We start from the raw sequence: 25,145 nt of genomic DNA, 5'->3' as shown, positions 1-25,145 counted from the left end.
GTGTGACAGAAAGGAGGACACCCTAGTTTATGGTCTTAAAAAATGACATAGAATCCACTTACTACATCATTACATCAGGAAAAAGATACGACTCAGCTAGAGGTTTTCTCAGGGCTTTTTCATCCAATGTTTATCATCTACAAGTGTAGCTGTACAAATGAGTCAGGACAAGCACAACATATTTTATATGGATTCAGATATGTAAAATCAGCTACCTAAAACATAAAAATGTACAATATGTGCATTTCTGCTAATAAGGCATGGGTATTTCTGATGGCTGCAATGCTTAGAATGGAGCACTCAAGATAGTTTGCAATGAACAGTAAAAACACTGTATTCAGATTTTTTTCAAGAACAATCATAAATGAAAACAACTTTTGTTTGTAGAATTTTTGAAATATACTCACTACCAGTTGTCTCGGACACTCATAAGAGCATTAAAACTTAAAGACAGTGTAATGTATGGCTTACTGGTCAGCCATGAACAAGGCACGCTCTAACACAATGTATGCAATGTATACAAAGCAAGTATGTTTTGTAAAAAAAAAAAACAGAATTCCAAACGACATAAATCTTGCCTGATTGAGCTTCTGAAATTATTTGTCAGTCACTACGCAATTGCAGTTGGAGTTTCAATACTAGCCATAACCACACAAAACACCATGTCTTAAATACATGTACACAAAATGAAATTACATTTTTCAAATGGATTCTAAATTTGTACAAATATTAAAATACATTTTACTTCACACTGAAGAGTCTCATGATACCCTTTTTTTTTTTTTTTTTTTACAACTGCACTTTGTAAATATATACTGTACTCCAAAAAAATCTTCAAAATTAGGTCATATTGAATGCAATATGGTTTTAAATAAACAGCACAAATCTATTAATGAAAAAAATTAGTGCCATCCAACCATGCCTGTAAATTTAATTAATTATCTGCACATGACATACCAGTTAAAACTTGTTAAATATTTCTTCAAAAGTAAAAGAAAACAGTTTTGTAATATTACTATTCATGTACCACCTTAAATTACAGAAAATCTCCAGGAAAATGTTTAGGATTGTTACACACATCCCTCCAGGCAACACACATTCTGGAACAAACATATTATGTAATACATTTGCATTAAAATATATGTAAAGATTTGCAAGGTGCATAGTTATTGAGTTGCATTTTTGTTGTATATACTTGAAATCTAAGGGACATTTTTAAAATCAATTATTTAGATGGTAAGGAAACATTTAAATCACACATACCTTAAAAATGTACCATAAACAATTTCAGCTCCAGGTTAAAGGGTCAACCGTCTCATTTTTCCTGCAGAGCCTGTAAAAAAAGTAAAAAGGTTTACTTGTTTCTTTATGTCAAATTGATATTTTAATATTACACTTCTGAAAATGTACAAAATGTGCTATATCTACCACTCTTATTAGCATGTAATTAGTTGTATATTTCTGGACATAAAAAAGAGGCTGTAAACTAGACTAAACAGAATATTGCTCACTTCACTCGCCAACCCCCGTATTTGGTTTTCCGGATACACACTTTTAAGATTTTTTTTTCTTTGAATTGTTGCTATTTCATTAGTTTCTCTTTTATTTCAGAACTTCTGTAAAAACAATATTTGTAATCTTGCGAGTCCCAATATGCTGAATCTTTTTAATGAGGTCAGGATAAGTTTCTCTGTTTGGAATTTCAGCACAGACAAAACGATCTACATCATCAGCAGTTAATAATTTTTTTTTTTTTTTACAAAGTAAAAAAGTAAGTAGAGTTCTGCATTGGACTCCTGTCTGTAAAGTCGCGCTATTTTCCTCTCCCAGTTCCAAAAGTACATGGCTTTACCAAGGTGATACTTCAGCTTTTGTCTAGGTTTTTGTACAAAGGCTAGACAGAACGTTGACGACTCCTGGGGTAAATTTAGGTTTTTAAAGAAGCAGACAGATAAATATATATACATTAACAAAGTAACCAATAAATGCATGTGCGGTAAACTCCGTTTTTGAAATTCTCAAAGTTCTTTATTTGTCACATGCATAGTTATACAGGACAACACGCAGTGAAATGCATCCTGATCTGCTTATCAAAAACTGTGCAAAGTTAGAAGAATATCAGTTAGATTAACAAAAAGTCATAGATTGAAAGATAACAGTATAGTAGAACATAATAAATAAGTAAAATTATGTGAATAAAGTAGAATTAGGTGTTAAGGTGCAATAGTGTAGTAATTATTGTGCAAAACCAAAGTTAGACTGGTGCATAGTTAAATGAGGCAGTTTGTTTGTTTGCGCTACTGCGATCTTTACTTTTTTATATTTTCTACTTTCTTATCCTTTAACTTTCTCCATATGTGTATAGCGCCGTTTTTTTTTTTTTTTTTGAGCCTTTCTAATTTCCCTGGTTTCATAATCTCTAACCTGCTCTGCATGTGTTTAGCGCCAACATTTGTAAACATCTCTATGAAGTTCTACTTTGTCTTTTACTCACTGTCATTTAATTAAGAGCCGGATTGGACGTGCTTTTTTTTCAATTCCACTTGTTCCGGGCTGATAATTACTTTCCTTATTTTCTGAATTTGCACCTCGATTATTCTTTTTTGCTCTTTTTTCTGTCCAACGCATTTGAGTCTCCTTTCTCTGCGCTTTTCTTTCTTCTTCATTTAATCGTCGATGTTTCATTTCTACCCTATTCATTTCATTTCTACCGTATTGACCTTATACACTTTATATGCACTGAGAGCCCTGGAGCGGTGTGTGCTGCATGACTGCCTTTACACTACTGATTTGTTTTTTTTTTTATATTGCTTGTAAGTAGGGGGTGTCTTGCAAGACTCTCATTTTATGTTCCCGTGAGATGCACCGTGGCAAGTCTCTTTCGTCTCGCGGGTCTTTAAATTATCTTCCGAGAAAGATCACGTATCGTAGACTATCAGGACAGGACAGGACAGGATTTCTTTTTACAATAGATAGAAATCTTTACTCTAAAGGTTTACAGTAAAAAGATGCATCCAAAGAACTGAACTTATTCTGTAAATACAAAAAAAACAGAAGCTAGATTTCAACCATTACAACCTAGTTCAGTGCATTACTACACTCCATATTGCTTTTACTTAAATAAAACATTTTCACAGATTATAACTGGTATTGTAGCTTGTCTGCCTTTTGAAGAGTTATGTCAATATCCTTATCTTAAAATTGAGTTTACCCAATCTTTTTTACAACTGTATAGGACTCCCTGTGCACTTCAAAGCCTAAAGTTAATCATATTAACTATGAAGGAAGTTCAGTTATTTAATTCAGGAAGAGACGGGGTGGGGGGGGGCTAAAGTCCAAACAAATACAAATATTTTTATAGCTCCTATACTATACCACTATAGAGCAGAAAGGGTCAAATGTTCTGATATGAGCCCGGGGAATGTAGAAGAGCTGGTTTTAAAAGCAATACATCACAAAATGAAACAGCAATAAATAAGAAATTAACTTGTCTAACAATTACACTTGACACTCTTCATCAGCTTTGTGTATGTCTAGTCTTAATACATGTTCAGATGTACTCCTTCAATTTATTAAAAAAATACAAACTTGCTTGAATGTATGAAAGAGGGAATCAAGCTAATATCTATATATTTTGCCCAAGTATTTTACATACAGTAAACTGCATTTTGAAATAAACATTCCTGCATTTCTGAAATAAACACTCCTTTAAATGCCATGACTTTGGCCTCCCTGTAACCTTGAAGGTAATAATGACCTAGGCACAAATCAGGAAGATAAAAAGCCACTAATGTAATGTTTGCTGTTTTACAGTTCTCTCTTCTATGACAAGCAACAGAAACAACAGGAAAAAAAAGTTTTTAATTTAATATTCAGTACTTTTGATTAACTCTGACAAAATGCCTTCAGGTTTTTACACAAAATAACTGACTGTTCAGAAATGAAACGAAAAGTATGTGTAGTTCTGTCTTAAAGTTGGTAAAGTATGGTAAATTCCATTAAAACTGGAAGTCCCTGTAGAAGGCCAAGGGACACTGACTCAGCACTACAATAAAATTAGGAATAAAAATAAGCTTAATTTCTAACATTCTGCATTTGGCATTAAAATGAAATATTTTAAACAAACATGTCTGTCCTTAAACTGCACTTGAAAATAATCGTTCATCACTAATTAAATTAAATAAGAAAGAAAGAAATACAAAAACATGCTGAATACAATTTTCCCTAGAGAGAAAAATCAATGTTCTCCACCTTAAGGCCATTCATAACCTACATTCTGCTGCTATCCATGTTGTTTAAATAACTTTTACTAAACCATTGAACAGCGGCACAACTGCAGCACAAGTGCATTATACAATTTATATGTATTGTTGTTACAAATATGCTACATTTACGTAAAATAGCCTGAATAAATATGGATATATACCATATCAGGATCTCAGAAAGCAGAAGATCTGGTTATAAACTCAAAATTTGTTTTTTGTGGAACAGAGTGTTAAAATTAATACAGTAACATCATAATTACTAGAGCCCCCCCCATTTTAAGTGCACGACATTTCAGCACCATACAATTTGAATTATCCAATTGTAAGCTGGAGAAACACAAGTATGAATAAACCAGAAACCCACCACAGAACATACCGAGAATGTGCATGCTTCATACAGACAGAAAGTGGTCTGGGAGTTCAACCCAAGGTCCAATAATGGCAGAACCAAGCCACACAGAAGCAGTATTACAGGTGTGAATCTGGGGAGATTCAGAAAGGCCTTCTAAATGTTTGATGAGATGAGTAAAAATACTGTAAATAAGATGTTTCACACAACACAAAATAATATTACAAATCAGGAGCAATCAGGTTAAAAGGAAATGTAGCTCTAAGAACCACCAAGATGGTCAAACATAAGGCCAGGAATTAATAAGATCAGCACTTAAAATGAAATATAGACATGCCAAATGTCTGCTTAAGTAGAAAACTGCTAATACTGTGAATATTTTCAGTATTTTAACAGCAAGAGGTTTAAATGCATTACAAATTCCACACCCACACAAACATAGTGATGGCACACATTTCACATAAGCAATGAATAATTAAAAAATGTAATATCAGCATTAGAAAAAATGAATACATTAAAATAAAATGTGTTTATATTTTTCATCTCCTTTTAGAACACACTTCCTTATAAAAGCTTAACGTTAAAGCAAAGTAGTAACTGAGCTTGATATGTTCAGATCTGATGTAGGAAACATGATAAAACAAAGTTTTATTATATGAAAAACACTATATAAAATGATGCAGTAAGGAGACCGGGTTCGCTTCCCAGGTCCTCCCTGCGTGGAGTTTGCATGTTCTCCCCATGTCTGTGTGGGTTTCCTCTGGGTGCTCCAGTTTTGTCCCACAGTCCAAATTACATCCAGGTTAGGTGCATTGGCGATCCTAAATTGTCCCTAGTGTGAGCTTGGTGTGTGTGTGCCCTGTGGTGGGCTGGTGCCCTGCCCGGGGTTTGTTCCTGTCTTGCGCCCTCCTGTGTTGGCTGGGATTGGCTCCAGCAGAACCCAGTGACCCTGTGTTAGGATATAGCGGGTTGGAAAAAATGACTGGCTTTAATTCCAGCTGTCAAAGAAAGTGAAGACTGTCAGCATTCCTATAGAATGTTTATATTTTCCCTCACTATCACAACAAACTCACAGTGAATTCACGTACAACACAGGCAAAAATATTACCAATTGTTAACAAGACAATGAAAAACATCAGGCATGTTCATATTTCTAAATATGAATTTACAGCTGAGAAGAATAGTGGCCACAATGTTAATATATTCCAAGAAGAGAACAGCACAACTAGACTTCAAAAGGTAGCTAGCCTGACTATAACACTTTATTTAAACTTTAAAAGGATAACTGTCTGTGTGTCCATTTGTTTTCTATGTCTCTGTCATTCAACAGATGATGCATCACTAACTCTGTTACAAATCCCAACAAAATAGCACATAACAGAGACATATGTATTGCATGGCTCACTGTAAATATTAATGCTGAGGTCTATGTTGATTACTTAGATTTTAACCAGTCTTAAGATGGGTAGCAGAGCTAGTATCAAATAAACATGTTATGTTCTATCTGTTCAGTGATGCCAAATAATCACTAGTGGGTTGATAGGCATGTTTCCAGCTTGAACTCAGCCTTACTACTCTTTATTCATCACTGACACACTGAGGAACTACAAATATCCTAGGATATAATAATCTTCAAATACAAGGCATCATTTTAACATTTCTACCTATAACGTATAGTGAAATATAAAACATAAAATACAAAAAAAAAAAAAAAAAAAAAAGAAGAGACTACAGAGCAAGAAGACCATCTGTACCTCCGGTATATGACTCTCAAATTAAAAAGGCTAGGTAATCATTGGTATTTAGTTTATTTTTATTCCATCTGTTTGATTGGGTTTTTTGCAAAGTACTTCAAATCCCCAAAGATGTGCCAGTTACATTGACTGGATGTTTCAAATCGGCCCCATTTAATAAGTTTAGGTGTGTGCAATATAGAGCCCAGCAACAGACTAAATTTCTTTCAATAAGTTACAAGCAGTAAATTGAGATCTTACTAAATACAGTAACACCTCATTTCCATTCCATTCCATTTTTTTGTCAACTGAAAGAATCTGAAGTTAATAAATAATACATTTTATTTATATAGCACCTTTCCCATGCTGTTCATTGTCTAAAAGGAATCACAAATGAGTTCCCTGTTTATTTGTTTGAGACTGTTATTATGTAAACATTTATTTAACTTTGCAGTAAGAAAATTACCTAGCCTGTCAAAAATATTTATGAGGTCATACATACACATGTTATAGTAATAGTAAAAGGCATCACAGTAAAGAATTCATACATGTAATAAGCCTTTATTTTGAACTAGCAAAATACCCGCGCTTCGCAGCGGAGAAGTAATGTGTTAAAGAGGTTATGAAAAAAAAAGGAAACATTTTAAAAATAACGTAACATGATTGTCAATGTAATTGTGTTGTCATTGTTATGAGTGTTGCTGTCTTTTATATATATAATATGCACACACACACACATAAACATATATATACATAAACATATATACATATCTACATATACATACGTATATACACATCCACATAAACATATATATACATATACAAATTTACATATCTACATATATATATATATATATATATATATATATATATATATATAGACATAGATATATACATACATACATTCACATATATATATTATATATATATATATATATATATATAGACATAGATATATACATACATACATTCACATATATATATTATATATATATATATATATATATACATACTGTATATATACATATCTACTTATTGGCTCCTGTATTTAGGATATGGCAGGTTGGATAATGGATGGATGGACATCTGTATGCATAGCCGTATTTGCCCGTTTTCGTTTTTTTTCTTTCTTCAGTAATATTTCAGCAAACCCGGAGCTTGTCAGTTCAAATCCTGGTACTGACACCACTGTGTGACCCTGAGGAAGTCAGTTCACCTGCCTGTGCTGCAAAAAACAAAAGTAATGTAACAAATTGTACTTCAGATGTTGTAAGTTGGTGGAATAAAGGCATAAGTCAAATAGATAAATATGTATTATACACATAGGAACTATTCATTTATTTTCAGTTAAGTCATCTGCAGCAAACTTTTATAAATGAGGGTTTCTCCTTTTTAGATAGTGCAAACTGTTTCTTCTTCATTGACGTTTTCTCTTGGAGAGCTTTTTTCATTTCATTGAAAATGAAAGCAGCAGCTGCCAAAATATGTAGCTTTCTTATTAATTTTTCAACATTGTGTAAAATAAATGTATAAAGTAACATAAAAGGTTTAAATACTGGTTATTCTTTTACACTAAAATATTACTACACAGATACAAAAAAAGTAAAATGGATATGTTCTTTTTCTTTAAGGAGATTAAATATTACTGAAGAAAGAAAAAAAAAATTAAACAGCCAAATGGGGCTATGCATATGAACTTAAAAGGTTTAAATAAAACAGAAATATATATTTTATTTTTACTTGGTTAACTTGTGGAGGGTGTATCCTGTAGCAAAGCCCTAACTGTTTTCGTGAAAGCCCGTTTCAGTCAATAAGTCTTATGTGTGTGTTTATGTATGTGTGTATATATATATGTAGATATGTATATATATGTATATGTATATAAATGTTTATGTGTGTGTGTATATTATATATATATATATATATATATATATATATATATATATATATATATATATATATATAAAAGACAGCAACACTTATAACAATGACAACACAATTACATTGACAATCATGTTACGTTATTTTTAAAATGTTTCCTTTTTTTTTCATAACCTCTTTAACACACTACTTCTCTGCTGCGAAGCGCGGGTATTTTGCTAGTATATATATATATATATATATATATATATATATATATATATATACACACACACACACATATACATACATATACACACATACATGCAGTTTCAATAACATAGAAATCAATATAAATATTAACATCATTATCATATGAGAATATGAAGTAATATATAAGAAGCACATTTCATATAAATATAAATTATTAAACAGTAAAATCTTCTTCTGTAATTTGCTACCGTGGCAATTTGTGTGTCTGTCCAGGATTTTAAATCACCTGTAGCTCGCAAACCGTTTCACCTATTGACTTGAAATCTGGTACACATATAGTACGTCACGTCTGCTATCCGCTTTATGGGTGATGATTGTATTACTCTTTTTATGTTTATTTTATTTTATTGTAGAATCAACTCCTATCTGCGCACACCAGGGCGGCCGTGGGCGGATGCGTATGGTGTATTCACTCCATGTTATCGTGCATTGCGCTGTCACTGGTATTTTGATAAAAGAATTTGAACAACATATAAGAAGCGTATAAATTATTAAACAGTAAAACATTAACATTTAAGAAGTAAAGTTAGATTAAGTACTACTGCAGTGCCCTCGGGTATACCTCATTTTTTGTTTGTCCATTACATGCTTAAATGTATACATTTTTTGGTGTACCTACCCAAGAACACGCGACATATAACCGAGCGTGGGAGAAGCATGGATTTTAAACACGCGTTGAGTTCATCTGCTGGTCTCCCTCGTGGAATAACTGGTAATGTTTGAATAAAATCTACAGCGAGTAAAACGACATTACCTCCTATTTTTTTTTTACGATCTCTGAGATGTTGCTTTTTTCGGTTCAAGGCTTCATAAGCTCTTTTATGTTGTATGGTGTACTTATCCCAAACCATCATCTTTGAATGTTGCAAGACTTTCGCCTTGTATGTAGATCGGGGTAATTACATTCATTGCATTCCTAGTCTGAATCACAATGTGATTGTATGGGTGGTTACCTGGCACTGTAGGGTTGCCACCCGTCCTTTAAAATACGGAATCGTGCCGCATTTGAGAATGAAATTGCGCGTCCCGTTTTGAATCAATACTGGACGGGATTTCTCCCGTATTTTTTTTATCATTTTTTTTAAAGCAGCGTCTCATGCAAATCATCCCACACGCATTTTATGAAGATGCCTCCTTTCCTACTTTTGATTGGGTAATACTTGATGTCATCGTTAGTTTGATTGGTCTTTTTAACTGTCCAGTGAGGAGGGCGTGTCTTTTAAGTACAGTGTGGAAAGTGTTGGCACTGAGATGTGGCGTCAGCGCCAGAGTTGAAGCCCCTAACGTTGCGGTCAGCAAGTCGGCTAACATCCGCCATGTGCCGTCTTTCAGTTGCAAGAAGCAGATCATAGAATGGTTGAAACTGTTGCCCCTAACGTTGCGCCACGGCGTGTGGTTCGTTTATACCTCGTGTCTTCTCATTAAACTTTTATCTCGCGAATATGTTATTGCAATCCTTAACGGGAGCATTTCATTAAACTGATTGAAAATAGTTTTGCATTTACCTTTTTAGTAAAAGGCGAGCTTTTAAGCCTGAGAAATCACCCCGTAAATGCACACGTTTAATTGCACATGTGTTAATATGTATGGTTACACAGTATTAAAAGACAGTGAACAACGTCAGTTACCTTTGTTCCCGCGTTTGATAAAAGGCGAGCTTTTAAGCCTGAGAAATCACCCCGTAAATGCACACGTTTAATTGCACATGTGTTAATATGTATGCTTACACAGTATTAAAAGACAGTCAAAAATTAACGTCATTTACCTTCGTTCCCGCGTTTGACTCGTGCTGTAAATCTCTTCCTTGTTTTTAGTTCACGTGATTACGTAGGAGGCGTGATGACGCGATACGTGACTCCGCCTCCTCCATTACAGTGTATGGACAAAAAATATGTTCCAGTTATGACCATTACGCGTAGAATTTCGAAATGAAACCTGCCTAACTTTTGTAAGTAAGCTGTAAGGAATGAGCCTGCCAAATTTCAGCCTTCCACCTACACGGGAAGTTGGAGAATTAGTGATGAGTGAGTCAGTCAGTCAGTGAGTGAGTGAGTGAGTCAGTGAGGGCTTTGCCTTTTATTAGTATAGATTCTTATCCATCTTAGGCTGTACTTTTGCTGTTTAGAAAATGTATTTATGTAAGACAGATAAAAGCTAAGACGTATAATGTACCATTCAAATTCTGTGAAGAAACAATTGGGCTGTAAAACAGGGTTCAGTAAGGGTTTTTTTGGCACATACATCAATGTTTCTAGCTAATGTTGTAATATATTATCATATTAATATCCATTCTAATTTTATGGATAAACAGGGTTGCATAGTAAACCATTCATACATACAGTATATTACACTTCTCGTACAAACTGTTATTTACTGTAGATGCCTGATGCATGCCTATATAATGATATTTCTTAATAACTATGTCTATTGTTGCCTTTAATATTAACTCACAGCTGAAACTGTTAGAAAAAGTATTTATGCCATGTATTTTCCCAAAATAGAAAAAAATATAAAGAAAAGAAACAAAAACAAACATGAATAATATATTAGTTGCATCACTAAGACAAAACTACAACCAAATTCTGGTATTTCAATTTCTTATTGCACACTTCCACTTCTAAACACGCAACAAAATTTAAAAAAGACCAACATGACCAATCAAAAAAAAATTTTTTTTTTTTTTTTTTATATGGCGAGAAATTATCTACAACTTCACCTTACTCACTATGTACAAATACATCTGAACCTTTCAGTTATTTTTTTTTTAAATAATTTTTAAGTTTATTTTTTGTGAATTCTTCTGGTGACAGCTGTCCACTGAACAACTGAATAAAAGGTTATTTGCAATTTAATGTGAATTTATTTAATGGAAACAAAAAATCATTGTGCAGCAACACTGTGCCACTATTTCTAAATAAACGAATCAGTACTGTGTTTAATTTGATAATGCCAATGTATAAAGACAGATATTTGGGCAGATACGCTTAGATGCATCACATCACATGCACTGTAGTTATATTGGGGACTGTAGAAAATGTTAATACATGAGAAATCTATAGGTGATTACAACTGTCTACACTGAAACAAATTTTCAGTAACACAATATGCTAATAAGTTTCTTTGGATCAAACACTGCACAGCATAAATGTTTTAAAAATCAAAATACACAAGCACAATTAGAAACAGTATTACATGAAAATCAGGCTATAAGCATGCAGCTGCATTCAGCTAAAAACTATGTTCTGTTATTTTTAATTTGCAAAACCTGAACAGAAAATACTTTGCTGTGACCTAATACTGGATCGCCAACTTATCAGAAACATTGGGAAAAATAATCTAACTGATTGCTCCCAGCTAAACAGCAAATTCCACACTCAAGGCCAGAGACAGAAGCACAGGTCAAACAGAAGTACCCTTTGTACTGTGTATTTAAAACAAATGGCTTGATCATTAAGAGTGACAGCTAAGCAAGTTGTAGGACAGGTCTCAAAACTCCCAGGTGGCGAGTTGCAGTATCTCAAAATTTGTAAGCCTGTAAACAATTAAAAACATGCATTATAATGACAATTCCAGAGCTTGTTTTCCAAAAGAGATAGGTAACAGACTTGTAAAACCAAAAACAAACATTTGATAAGAATTAACGGATTTATCCTATCCCTTTTTTGCAACTATATGTTTAAGTCCATCCATCCATTTTCCAACCCGCTGAATCCGAACACAGGGTCACGGGGGTCTGCTGGAGCCAATCCCGGGCAGGGTGCCAACCCACCGCAGGACACACACACAAACACACCCACACACCAAGCACACACTAGGGCCAATTTAGAATTGCCAATCCACCTAACCTGCATGTCTTTGGAGTGTGGGAGGAAACCGGAGTGCCCAGAGGAAACCCACGCAGACACGGGGAGAACATGCAAACTCCACGCAGGGAGGACCCTATGTTTAAGTGCTCCTTTAAAATTTACTATGGCTAACTCTGACATAGCCCACAAGTAAGTTGAAATATAAAAATTGTTATGCAGGAGAACAAGCACATCGGAGTTTAAATGTAGGCTAAAGCGGTCTTAAAATATTAAAATGCATACTTCATCTGTGTTATGCTGATGTCCTCGCTATAATGCAAAGTTCTGAAGATATTCATGTAGACTACTGTAATGCTGAATAAGCCATTAACAGTTTTTTTTTTCCTTTTTTCACATTAAAATTTTAAAGTGAAATATAAATAACCTACTTTCAAGAAGAACATCTGAAATGGTCTCTTGGGTTGGATATACAGTATTTAAAAGAACAGACCACTTTTGGCTATAGTATTACCCATTTTGTTTTCAGTTGCAACATTAAAGTAATGCTTTCTTACAGTATTAGAAATTTGCAGATACTTTTCTTTTGGTCACTGTTTAGTTGGAATTTCCATGTTCTTCCAGTGGTCACAGTGGTTTTCTCCATGTTGCTCTAGTTTTGTCCTGCACTCAAAAATGAATATGGTAGTTTAACTGAAACAATAGACTTGTACAAGTGAATGATGAAGCATGCATGAGCATACCTTGTAATAGACTAGCATCTCCTGTCGTGTCAGTTTCTTTTTTGCTTCAATGCCATCAGGATATGTAATCTTGTTCTTTATGATCCTATAATGTATCCATGGCTTATTTTCAAGTAGATGGTTAGAAATAGTGTTAAGTATATTGCACAACAGAATGTGCCAAGCATTCTTGGTTCAACAACCACTGCAAGACAAGCTCATACTGTAACAAAAGTTGGCGGATAGCAAATTTTGTCATTGAATCCAAGATTGCTTTCAACAAAGCCCTGAAATAATCCTGTATAGTAAGAATGCAAGTTATTTTGATCGACTCCATAGTCGTGGCAACACTTGTAATTATATGTGTAATGCCTAATTAATATTTAAGATCTCATGTGGTCTCCGGAATGGTTAGGACCTGGAGAAGACTGCTCTGGATGAAGTATACTGTGCATATATAATCCCATAATTATGTTCTTTAAGTTAATTATACACCACTGAATATGATAGCACCCCTTTGCATTTCAGTCATGTTGGTGGGTTTTAAAATGCCTTAAATGTAATCTACAGCATTTAAATTACATATCTGTGGTGAATTCCTATACAATCTGAAGTCTTTTTCAAAATGGATGTAATGCCAAGATCTTCAGGAAAGCAAACTAATGAACACAAGTAGATTTAATAAATTATTATACTAATTTTTAACTTTTTCGTATACATGTGATAGACAAAGTATAGGAATTGTGAAAAATTGCAACCTCAAGACTTGGATGAATCTTGACGTTTTAGACTTTGCTGTGTCTGAAAATACCATTTCTGAAATGATGTCAGTCTGTGTGTAAACATGATAACTCAAAAAAAATTTCCAGGTCAGTGAGATTATACACCTGCTTTAAATCAAAAATAAGGAATCCTATCGACTTTTGGGCCACTTCCGGTGACCAGAAGTGGTACTTTACCTGAACACATTTCAGATTTTTCAAGTAAACTATGGCTATAAATAAAAATATGATTCAAATTTTGTGTGGATATTAGAAATGACAAAAGATAAGTAGATATATGAAATTTGAGAAAAATCACACAACCAGCAGTCATACTTTAACTGAATACCTTTTGTAATTTTCAAGTAAACTATAGCTATAATTACAAATAGATTATGCAAAATTTGAATGATAAAAAGCAAACATGAAATTTGAGAAAAATTACTCAACCGAAAGTAAACTTTTTTTTAAAATAACCATCTGAATTTTATGTATCATAAAATAGTAAACTGATCGATCGGGGGAGAAGGGCCTTAGTCAGGGAGGTGACCAAGAACCCGATGGTCGCTCTGTCAGAGCTCCAGAGGTCCTCTGTGGAGAGAGGAGAACCTTCCAGAAGGACAACCATCTCTGCAGCAATCCACCAATCAGGCCAGTATGGTAGAGTGGCGAGATGGAAGCCACTCCTTAGTAAAAGGCACATGGCAGCCCGCCTGGAGTTTGCCAAAAGGCACCTGAAGGACTCTCAGACCATGAGAAAGAAAATTCTCTGGTCTGATGAGACAAAGATTGAACTCTTTGGTGTGAATGCCAGGCGTCACGTTTGGAGGAAACCAGGCACCGCTCATCACCAGGCCAATACCATCCCTACAGTGAAGCATGGTGGTGGCAGCATCATGCTGTGGGGATGATTTTCAGCGGCAGGGACTGGGAGACTAGTCAGGATAAAGGGAAAGATGACTGCAGCAATGTACAGACACATCCTGGATAAAAACCTGCTCCAGAGCGCTCTTGACCTCAGACTGGGGCGACGGTTCATCTTTCAGCAGGACAACGACCCTAAGCACACAGCCAAGATATCAAAGGAGTGGCTTCAGGACAACTCTGTGAATGTCCTTGAGTGACTCAGCCAGAGCCCAGACTTGAATCCGATTGAACATCTCTGGAGAGATCTTAAAATGGCTGTGCAGCGATGCTTCCCATCCAACCTGATGGAGCTTGAGAGGTGCTGCAAAGAGGAATGGGCGAAACTGGCCAAGGATAGGTGTGCCAAGCTTGTGGCATCATATTCAAAAAGACTTGAGGCTGTAATTGCTGCCAGAGGTGCATCGACAAAGTATTGAGCAAAGGCTGTGAATACTTATGTACATGGGATTTCTCAGTTTTTTTATTTTTAATAAATTTACAAAACCCTCAAGTAAACTTTTTTCACGTTGTCATTATGGGGTGTTGTGTAGAGTTCTGAGGAAAAAAACTGAATTTAATCCATTTTGGAATAAGGCTGTAACATAACAAAATATGGAAAAAGTGATGCGCTGTGAGGGGCGGCATGGTGGCGCAGTGGGTAGCGCTGCTGCCTCGCAGTTGGGAGACCTGGGGACCCGGGTTCACTTCCCGGGTCCTCCCTGCGTGGAGTTTGCATGTTCTCCCCGTGTCTGCGTGGGTTTCCTCCGGGCGCTCTGGTTTCCTCCCACAGTCCAAAGACATGCAGGTTAGGTGGATTGGTGATTCTAAATTGGCCCTAGTGTGTGCTTGGTGTGTGGGTGTGTTTGTGTGTGTGTACTGCGGTGGGTTGGCACCCTGCCCAGGATTGGTTCCTGCCTTGTGCCCTGTGTTGGCTGGGATTGGCTCCAGCAGAACCCCGTGACCCTGTGTTCGGATTCAGCGGGTTGGAAAATGGATGGATGGATGGATGATGCGCTGTGAATACTTTCCGGATGCACTGTAAATGTGTACACGATATTAAATACTGTATTCAATATAATGTATGTTCTTTCAATAACTTAATTTTTACATCATCAATTTAACAATAAACGTGTAAACATTGAACATGCCATGTAAATATTAACATGTAATGGGAACAATAAGCTGCTATGTCCCCTTCGTGTTCCGGGTAATACATTTAATTTTATATTTTTCATTATCATAATTAAATGTACCTAAATGCTGTTTTACCTTCTGCTGAGTATACTGGGAGAAGGATGCTAAGGATAGAGCTGCCAGGGAAGAGAAAAAGAGGAAGGCCTATGAGAAGGTTTATGGATGTGGTGAGAGAAGACATGCAGGTGATGGGTGTAACAGAACAAGATGCAGAGGACAGAAAGATATGGAAGAAGATGATCCGCTGTGGCAACCCCTAAACGGAGCAGCCGAAAGAAGATAACTCTTTTTACTTTGCATGTATTCTAGGTAATGCATATGTAATCATGAAATAATTCCACCAAATATCATCTTAATATAAAGTCTGATTATAAATAGTAGAGATAAATAATTATATTGATATTATGAATTAGTCATAATGAGAAACAGAGCTATGATATTTGAGAAATATTGCACAACTGGAAATGGTTCTGATGACTTCTTCCTCAATCTCAGTATATCAGAAAGTCGAGAGGAGCACACTCTCAATTTTTTTTATTTAAAATAATTTTGAAGTGGAGATTGTCCTCCTGCTTTACCTACAATGGGAAGAGTCCGGTCTTACACCAGGCACTGGGTTGTATATGTCAAATTGGCTATTTTTCTGAAAAGGCTTGATTACAGTCTCTTCTGTTAAGATTGAATCAGTGCTGGAAAAAGTCAAATTAGAAAATGATTAATTAAAATGTATTGCTTTATTCCTCTAATTTTTAAAAATTCTTCTCAATATAACTATGCTATATATTACAAAATACAATCTGGGATATATACCGACTTGAAGGTTGCAGGTAAACTTGATAAATGCAGGATGTACTGTAAAGCAGCAGGCCACACTGGCGCTTACCTGAAGAAAATGGTTAAAAGCTGCCCAAACAGTGAACTAACTGGAGCACATTTCACACACAATTTTGTCAAAACACAAAATCCAGCTTTTCAGAAAATCTTACAATCTTACCATCTAGGTCTAGTACAAAATATCACACACACACAGTTCACTTAATCAGTAGCCACTTACAAACTTACACCAATCTCATACTTCAAGGCATGGACTCAACAAGAAATTCCACAGAAATTCTGGTCTGTGCTAACTCACACTGTTCCTCCATATTTTTCTGTCACATTTTCATGATGCGAACATCCTGTTCTGCCTTATCCCAGAGGTGGTGTTTTGGATGGAGAACTGGCAACTATGTAGATCAGTGGAGTAAAATAATTCACTTTCATGATTGTGGAACTAGTGTGGGATGATCCATACTTTGTATTATGACAAATTATCCTGCTGGAACTATTCATCTGAAAATAGGGTAGACTGTGATTATAAAGGGATACATATGGTCAGCAATAATGCTTAATTACGTTATGGTGTTTAAATGATGCTAAACTAGTATTAAGTCTAAATGTATACCAAAAAAACATTTTTCACATCATTACACTATAATGATCAGCCTGTAGAGCAAGCAAAACAGATCTGTGAATCCTTGCTGTTTATGGTAAACTCTTATGCTACCATCCTTATAATCGCAGCAGAAATCAAAATTTCTCCAATTAGATAACATTCTCCTAATCTTCAATAGCACCATTTTGGCAATCATGTGAGGTTCTTAGCTGATAAGAGTGGAACCTGGTTGCTGTTAGTAGCCCACTCACTTTAAGGTCTGACTCATTATGCGTTCAGATATGGCTTCTATTATTATTATTATTTAAAAACTTTTTACATTTCTGGGCGTTTTTCTAACTTAAAAAAGGTTGACATTTCTCATTTGACCACCTCTTAACAAGATGCTTTTGTACCACAGAACTTACTGGGTATTTTTTTAAATTAGTCACACCATTTTCTGCAAACTCTAGAAAATATGGTGCAAGAAAATCCAAGTAAGGTAACTGTTTCTGATATGATGGGGTGGGTGTATCTGGCAAAAACAATGAAAACAAGAGTCAAAAATTCACTAATGAGTTTAGCTCTTTCTAATATTTGGCTGAAAAAATAATATTTAGTATAATCCATCTCCTGTCACACAAAGAGTGCTACACCAATTGCACCAGCTTACCTCTGAAGTGCAAAGCAGTATTCCAAAATGGCACCACAGAAAGTAGCAAAGCATTAGAAGATACAGATCAGGTTTAAAACCAACTGGCTTTAAAAATAAACAAGGAACATGAAATATATGAATATAATAAACTGAACACGGAACTACAAATGTTGCTGAATTGTAATTTCAATTCTGATTATGACAATTCAGATAAAACTGCGGTTGTCTCAGCAGCAAGTATCACTTTTTTAGATATCGATACTAAGTAAGGACAAGTAAATGGTGCTTATTCACCAAAAATCACCATCCTTCACTGAACACATTAATGTCTTCAATAACGCCAAAGACTTACTCATCTTGGCTTTCTTAAAACAAGTTTAAACCAATTCCTAAATTCCTCCTAAGTGAAGCTGTCAAGAAGATTTTTTTTTAAACTCCAATACATATTTTATCACTACTCTAAAATATTTTTTTTCAAGAAGAGTTTAGGAAATAGGGTATATCACTATAATTAATTTTCTATTAATCATATTTCATAGTCATGTAAAATGTTAATAATGTTGCCACTAAAATATTGTACTTATTTTAAATACACTAAATTTTAGAAATACTCCAAATATTTAATAAAAAAGTTAGTTTCCAAGCTATAGTAGTATACTTAATTTCTGCCCTTTTTACTTATTATTGAAACACATGAAATGCCTGGAAAGAATTTAATGAAATTCGGTGGGGCGTGTATAATATATCTCAACTTTGAACATTGGCTGCCAAAACTTTTTCTTTTTTAATCCACCTTAACACAAAATGGCAACTATAAATTCACTGAGATCAATAATGTGAAAAACAAACTGGCAAGCACTGATGGTATTGGGTACCACTAAAAGTAAACAAGAGACATTAGAGATGGAAGAGCTGGGAAAGGCTTGAAAATTGCAGCACTAATAAGGCATCTAAAATTGTGCAATGGTGAATTAAAATAAACAAAGCTCTCCGGTAAAATCTGACTGTAAACCACAGTTTTGACATTAAGAAGGTAAATCAGTTTTACTTTTTGAATTCTCATAATACCATTTATTTACCCATTCAATTGCAAATTATATCATTTCCCTGTCAATGTTTCTTTCACCATGACTATTAACGTGACAGGGGCCACAATTTAAGAACAGAAAGAGTCATTTTAGGCTTCTACTACTTCTCTCATGGCCAACTTTAAGTACCATACTTGAAGTTGTGACTGTAGCCTAAAAATGCAATTTTACAAGGATGACAGAGTATCATAAGAAATTCATCTACTTGTCTAAATTTCACATACTTAACACATTGTTCAAAAGATCTGTTAGTACTTTTCAGAGTATGAAAAAGCAATTCTTGTCAATATTTTAACAATTCCTCCTTTGTAACTGAGTTTACATATTCAATAAAACCCAAATGAGTCATTTTTCATTTTTAGATATTTGGAATTTAGGCATATAGTGCATCCGGAAAGTATTCACAGTGCATCACTTTTTCCACATTTTGTTATGTTACAGCCTCATTCCAAAATGGATTAAATTCATTTTTTTCCACAGAATTCTACACATAACACCCCATAATGACAACATGAAAAAAGTTTGAGGTTTTTGCAGATTTATTAAAAATAAAAAAAACTGAGAAATCACATGTACATAAGTATTCACAGCCTTTGCCATGAAGCTCAAAATTGAGCTCAGGTGCATCCTGTTTCCCCTGATCATCCTTGAGATGTTTCTGCAGCTTAATTGGAGTACACCTGTGGTAAAGTCAGTTGACTGGACATGATTTGGAAAGGCACACACCTGTCTATATAAGGTCCCACAGTTGACAGTTCATGTCAAAAGAGCACAAACCAAGCATGAAGTCAAAGGAATTGTCTGTAGACCTCCGAGACAGGATTGTCTTGAGGCACAAATCTGGGGAAAGTTACAGAAAAATTTCTGCTGCTTTGAAGGTCCCAATGAGCACAGTGGCCTCCATGATCCGTAAGTGGAAGAAGTTCGAAACCACCAGGACTCTTCCTACAGCTGGCCAGCCATCTAAACTGAGCGATCAGGGGAGAAGGGCCTTAGTCAGGGAGGTGACCAAGAACCCGATGGTCACTCTGTCAGAGCTCCAGAGGTCCTCTGTGGAGAGAGGAGAACCTTCCAGAAGGACAACCATCTCTGCAGCAATCCACCAATCAGGCCTGTATGGTAGAGTGGCCAGACGGAAGCCACTCCTTAGTAAAAGGCACATGGCAGCCCGCCTGGAGTTTGCCAAAAGGCACCTGAAGGACTCTCAGACCATGAGAAAGAAAATTCTCTGGTCTGGTGAGACAAAGGTTGAACTCTGGTGTGAATGCCAGGCGTCACGTTTGGAGGAAACCAGGCACCGCTCATCACCAGGCCAATACCATCCCTACAGTGAAGCATGGTGGTGGCAGCATCATGCTGTGGGGATGTTTTTCAGCAGCAGGGACTGGGAGACTGGTCAGGATACAGGGAAAGAGGACTGCAGCAATGTACAGAGACCTCCTGGATGAAAACCTGCTCCAGAGCGCTCTTGACCTCAGACTGGGGTGACGGTTCATCTTTCAGTGGGACAACGACCCTAAGCACACAGCCAAGATATCAAAGGAGTGGCTTCAGGACAACGCTTCCCATCCAACCTGATGGAGCTTGACAGGTGCTGCAAAGAGGAATGGGCGAAACTGGCCAAGGATAGGTGTGCCAAGCTTGTGGCATCATATTCAAAAAGACTTGAGGCTGTAATTGCTGCCAAAGGTGCATTGACAAAGTATTGAGCAAAGGCTGTGAATAATTATGTACATGGGATTTCTCAGTTTTTTTATTTTTAATAAATTTGCAAAAATCTCGAGTAAACTTTTTTCACGTTGTCATTATGGGGTGTTGTGTGTAGAATTCTGAGGAAAAAAATGAATTTAATCCATTTTGGAATAAGGCTGTAACATAACAAAATGTGGAAAAAGTGATGCGCTGTGAATACTTTCCGGATGCACTATATTTAATCAAATGGATATTATCAACAAATTTCCTTTGTAATAATTCAGCTATAATTTTTGTGCCATTTTTATTATGTATTTGTCATGATTACAGAATATATTGATGGATGCCATGTGTCCTTTTAGCAATACATGCCATTTTTGGTATTCCAGTATTCAATGGACCATAATTTGTCCAGAAATTCATTCAAAATCACTTATTGCTTGCTAACAGATGATGCAAATATTGAGACAGTTTTCACTGTTCACCCAGCTTATTTAGAATATCACTTTTGAAAGGTTCAAGCAGCCATTCATCCATAGAGATGAAAAAGCTCTTATTCTTTAGCTTTTATTACCGTAGCTTTCTTCGGATCAGTATTTTGACAGTTTAATGATGAGAAATTTTAATTCATATATCTGATTTGCACAAAATTTCCAACTTCTGTTGATTAATGAGTTGGAACAGACTGTGTTACTACACCCTCTGAAGTTCTATGGACAACATTCCGGTGATAATGCAAGAAAATGGCAAGTAACAAATGAAATGAGACAGAGGCTTATTTATTAGCCTTACAAGTGGAGGCCTTTCCTTTAGATAAATTGCAAAAAAAAAAAAAAATCGAAGTGTCAGTGAGTCTAGTGGTGTCCTACATAATCCAAAGACAATTGGAAAGTGCAAGAAACTCTGATAGGAAGAGATCTGGCAGATCCAACATCACAATCCATGAAGGCCATAAAAGTGTGTGATCACAGGCACAGCACAGCACAACAGCTTCAAAGCGGTAGAAAAAAGCCATCTTGGTTTCTACAATGAAGGAGACTTTGTGCTGCAGGTTTGACAGGGCAAGTGGCAGTAAGAAAGTCATTCCTTAAACGACAAAATAGGGCCTTGAAATACCAGCTGTAGACTACTGCAGACTGGAAGAAAGTCTTATGGACTAATGAATCAAAATTTGAAATCTTCAGTTCATCATTCAGGGTGTTTGTATACCGTTGAGTTGGTGAAAGGATGGTTCCTCAATGGGTGCTACCTGTTAAACATGGAGAAGGAAGTGTGATGGTCTGGGATTTTTTTGCTGGAGGCAGAGTTGGTGACTTACAGTTCATCGTGACTGGCACTCTGAAACAAACAGGTTACCAGAGTTTGGCTGTTATATCAGCAAAAGGTGGCTATTTTGATGAATCAAAATCTTAATAACTTTTTTTACACTTAAATTATTTACCATTGTCTATTTGTTCTATGCCTTAATTTCATGAAACATTAAGATACCAAAACTGTGTGCATTTCCATAAAAACTAAGGTGTTCTGAAATTTTTAACCAGTAGGATTAAAAATGATTCTAAGGATGACATAACAGTATGGCTACAGCTTGTTATTAAGGGGTTGAGAGTTCACTTTTTAAACAATCTGCCGAAAGCATGCCTACTTTCCAATACAAGCTGATCATAAACCTTTAGTGAAATCAGGATGGAAAACCACTGTACGCCACACACTGGAGAACACCTACTGGCCAGAAATCTAACACAGATTACTTAAAAAATATTTATATTTATTCACACACTTCATGATCCTAGGGCCTGAATCAGTAGAATCAATAAAAATAATAACGAAATACTACAAGCTTTTGCTTATCTTTGCTGAAGCTGGTGATGGGCAGAGACACACTATCATACTGGTGAAAGGAGTATGCTAGAATATCTGTAACTATGTCATTTCAAGTTAGATGTCCGCTTATTTATTTTTGCCATTGTAAAGATCATTTTTATATCATGATGCAAAGGACTTCAACAATGCTTTTCACTTGGCTAATGTCTCAAATCTGTTTTTATTCTGAGATGGTGTCAAGTGCCATAGGCAATGCATAAATAAATCTGTAAGGTAGTGGGTACGCATTTTAGTAACTTGACTTTAAGTGCATGGGGAAAATGTATCTGAATGCTTGGTTTTGCATGGAGCTTAGGGGAGAACACTGCCAACAAAATATTTTTGTAATTATTTGCAATTTAATTTTTAAATAATATTTATAAAAAGCCTGCAAAAACCATATCTATCAGCTACTTCCGTAAAAAAAAGGTATATAATTAAATAACAATGTTAAAAAAGTCATACTTTAAGTTACATGCTTTTGCATATTAGAACATGACTGTTAAACATACAAGAGCCAAAATTAGATACATCTACTCTCAGGTGCACATGTACAAAAAGCATAATGTACACCACATGATTCAGTAGCCTGTGGCTTTAGCAGCTAAAACTTAATGAAAATATTTTTTGGACAAGTTACTTAATTTCTTATATAGTACTGGAAAGGCATTTATTTTTGAAGGTATTCGTTATCATGTTCCAGTCTTCAAGGTGCTAATTCTGATGCTATTTTGCAAAACTTTCAAGAGCAGGGGCATTCTACAACCTAGCCATCCAGGAAGGCCATATTTTTTCCCAAACATAAGATGATTTAACTATATATGCCTGTAAATAACAGAATGTAGCTTTTATAAGTTTTGAGGTTACTTGGAGCATCATTTGGTCTGCTCTTTGAATGGATTTTGTGGGAAAAGAGTGGCAATTGTCCAGAATGTTATCCATTCAGATTATTTAAAAATAGCCTTACATCTATTTCTACACTGATATGCAGTAACAATGTTTTCTCTAAGAAGAAATATACTGCCACGAACTAAAATATCCAAGGTGAACTGCTGAGGGATTTACTTTTATATAGCACTAATGGAATGTCCTAATTATAAATCAATTTGATTAATAGCACGAGCCTTGACTTTTCTATAATGTAATAAGCAAAAGTTTGTTTTTTTTTTTTTTTACTTTTGCACACTGGCCTGTTTTTGTTGAATAAATATTAACATCACCCTCTCAAACCAGGTTACTCCAATTAAGGGTTGCTTATTCTAACATCAATGGGCATAAGGCAGCAGACACCCTTAAACAAGGTACGACTCAATTCCTGGAACCAACATCCAAGATCCCACTAGCCCACAGCCAATAACAGACTCATTAATTAACCTAACATGCATTTCTATTAGAATAAATTGAATGAATTGCACTAGTCAGTTACTAAGAGCTCAGTAGTAAAGAAAAACAGATTTGTTTTCACATAATGTATGATTTTAATTGTATACTAATTTCTAAATTTTTACATCTAATTACTACTAATTCCAAGTCTATTAACATACTGTATAGTCAATAATGAAAAAGTAAACTATGTATTGCTTTCCATCACAGTTAAGACTGATGTAATTTTAGAACTTGCTGAGGCTTCCATAATTGCTAATAATGGTCTGATAGGGTAAACCACAGATGATGTACATACTTTTTCACATGACTGTATTTGCGCAAAATTTATAATACACAATGGCCAAAATAAGCACAATAAAATGATTTTGGCTTGTATTAAAACACTCACATAATTAAAACACAAAATGTATGCTATGCTTTGAAAAATTTAACTCATGTTGTGCAAATTACAATTTAATCATAATTGTCTTACTTGACTCCTTTGGACTTAGAATAGGAAGAGACATTTATTGGCTACAGATAAGAGATAAAAAAAAAAAGAATAGTGACTGCAAAAAAAGATAAATGTACCATAAAATATGTATATTTTGGAATTCTCTGAGATTGCCTCAGTATTTTAGTTACTGGGCGACACGGTGGCGCAGTGGTAGCGCTGCTGCCTCGCAGTTAGGAGACCTGGGCGCTCCGGTTTCCTCCCACAGTCCAAAGACATGCAGGTTAGGTGGATTGGCGATTCTAAATTGGCCATAGTGTGTGCTTGGTGTGTGGGTGTGTTTGTGTGTGTCCTGCAGTGGGTTGGCACCCTGGCTGGGATTGGCTCCAGCAGACCCCCCGTGACCCTGTGTTCAGATTCAGCGGGTTGGAAAATGGATGGATGGATGGATTTTAGTTACAAACCAGGGTAACAACATTTTTCCCCCAAAATCGTAAGAAAAAATGCACAACATTACATGACAAAGAGACATATGAATTAAACTGGTAAAATGAACCATAAAAATATTTTGTAGGGAGGTAACGAAGTAGTGACATCATTTTAAATTATAGTTGTAATATCAACTTCAGTGATCACAATTACTTTGACCATAAAAAATACAGCTTGAAAACCTGAATAATTAAATAATATTAAGTTACTCAGTAATTTTTCAATCCATTTTCCTAACACTGTTTTTTTCTCAATAGAA

General features: G+C 35.3%; 1 protein-coding gene across 7 annotated transcripts in view; it reads right to left on the bottom strand.

Annotated features, from left to right (window-relative positions):
* Positions 1-25,145, bottom strand: part of taok3a (TAO kinase 3a) — a 148,302-nt gene that overhangs the window by 82,912 nt on the left and 40,245 nt on the right. For 5 of the 7 annotated variants that reach the window (XM_028825313.2, XM_028825308.2, XM_051921349.1 and 2 more), the window contains exon 2: positions 1,264-1,333. The gene's annotated coding sequence lies outside the window, so the exon portion shown is untranslated. The remainder of the gene's footprint in view (positions 1-1,263; positions 1,334-25,145) is intronic. The other 2 variants (XM_051921348.1, XM_051921350.1) reach the window with 1 other exon arrangement.

Source organism: Erpetoichthys calabaricus, chromosome 18, assembly GCF_900747795.2.
Source record: "Erpetoichthys calabaricus chromosome 18, fErpCal1.3, whole genome shotgun sequence".
NCBI lineage: Eukaryota > Metazoa > Chordata > Cladistia > Polypteriformes > Polypteridae > Erpetoichthys > Erpetoichthys calabaricus.
This window is presented reverse-complemented; position numbering and strand designations above follow the sequence as displayed.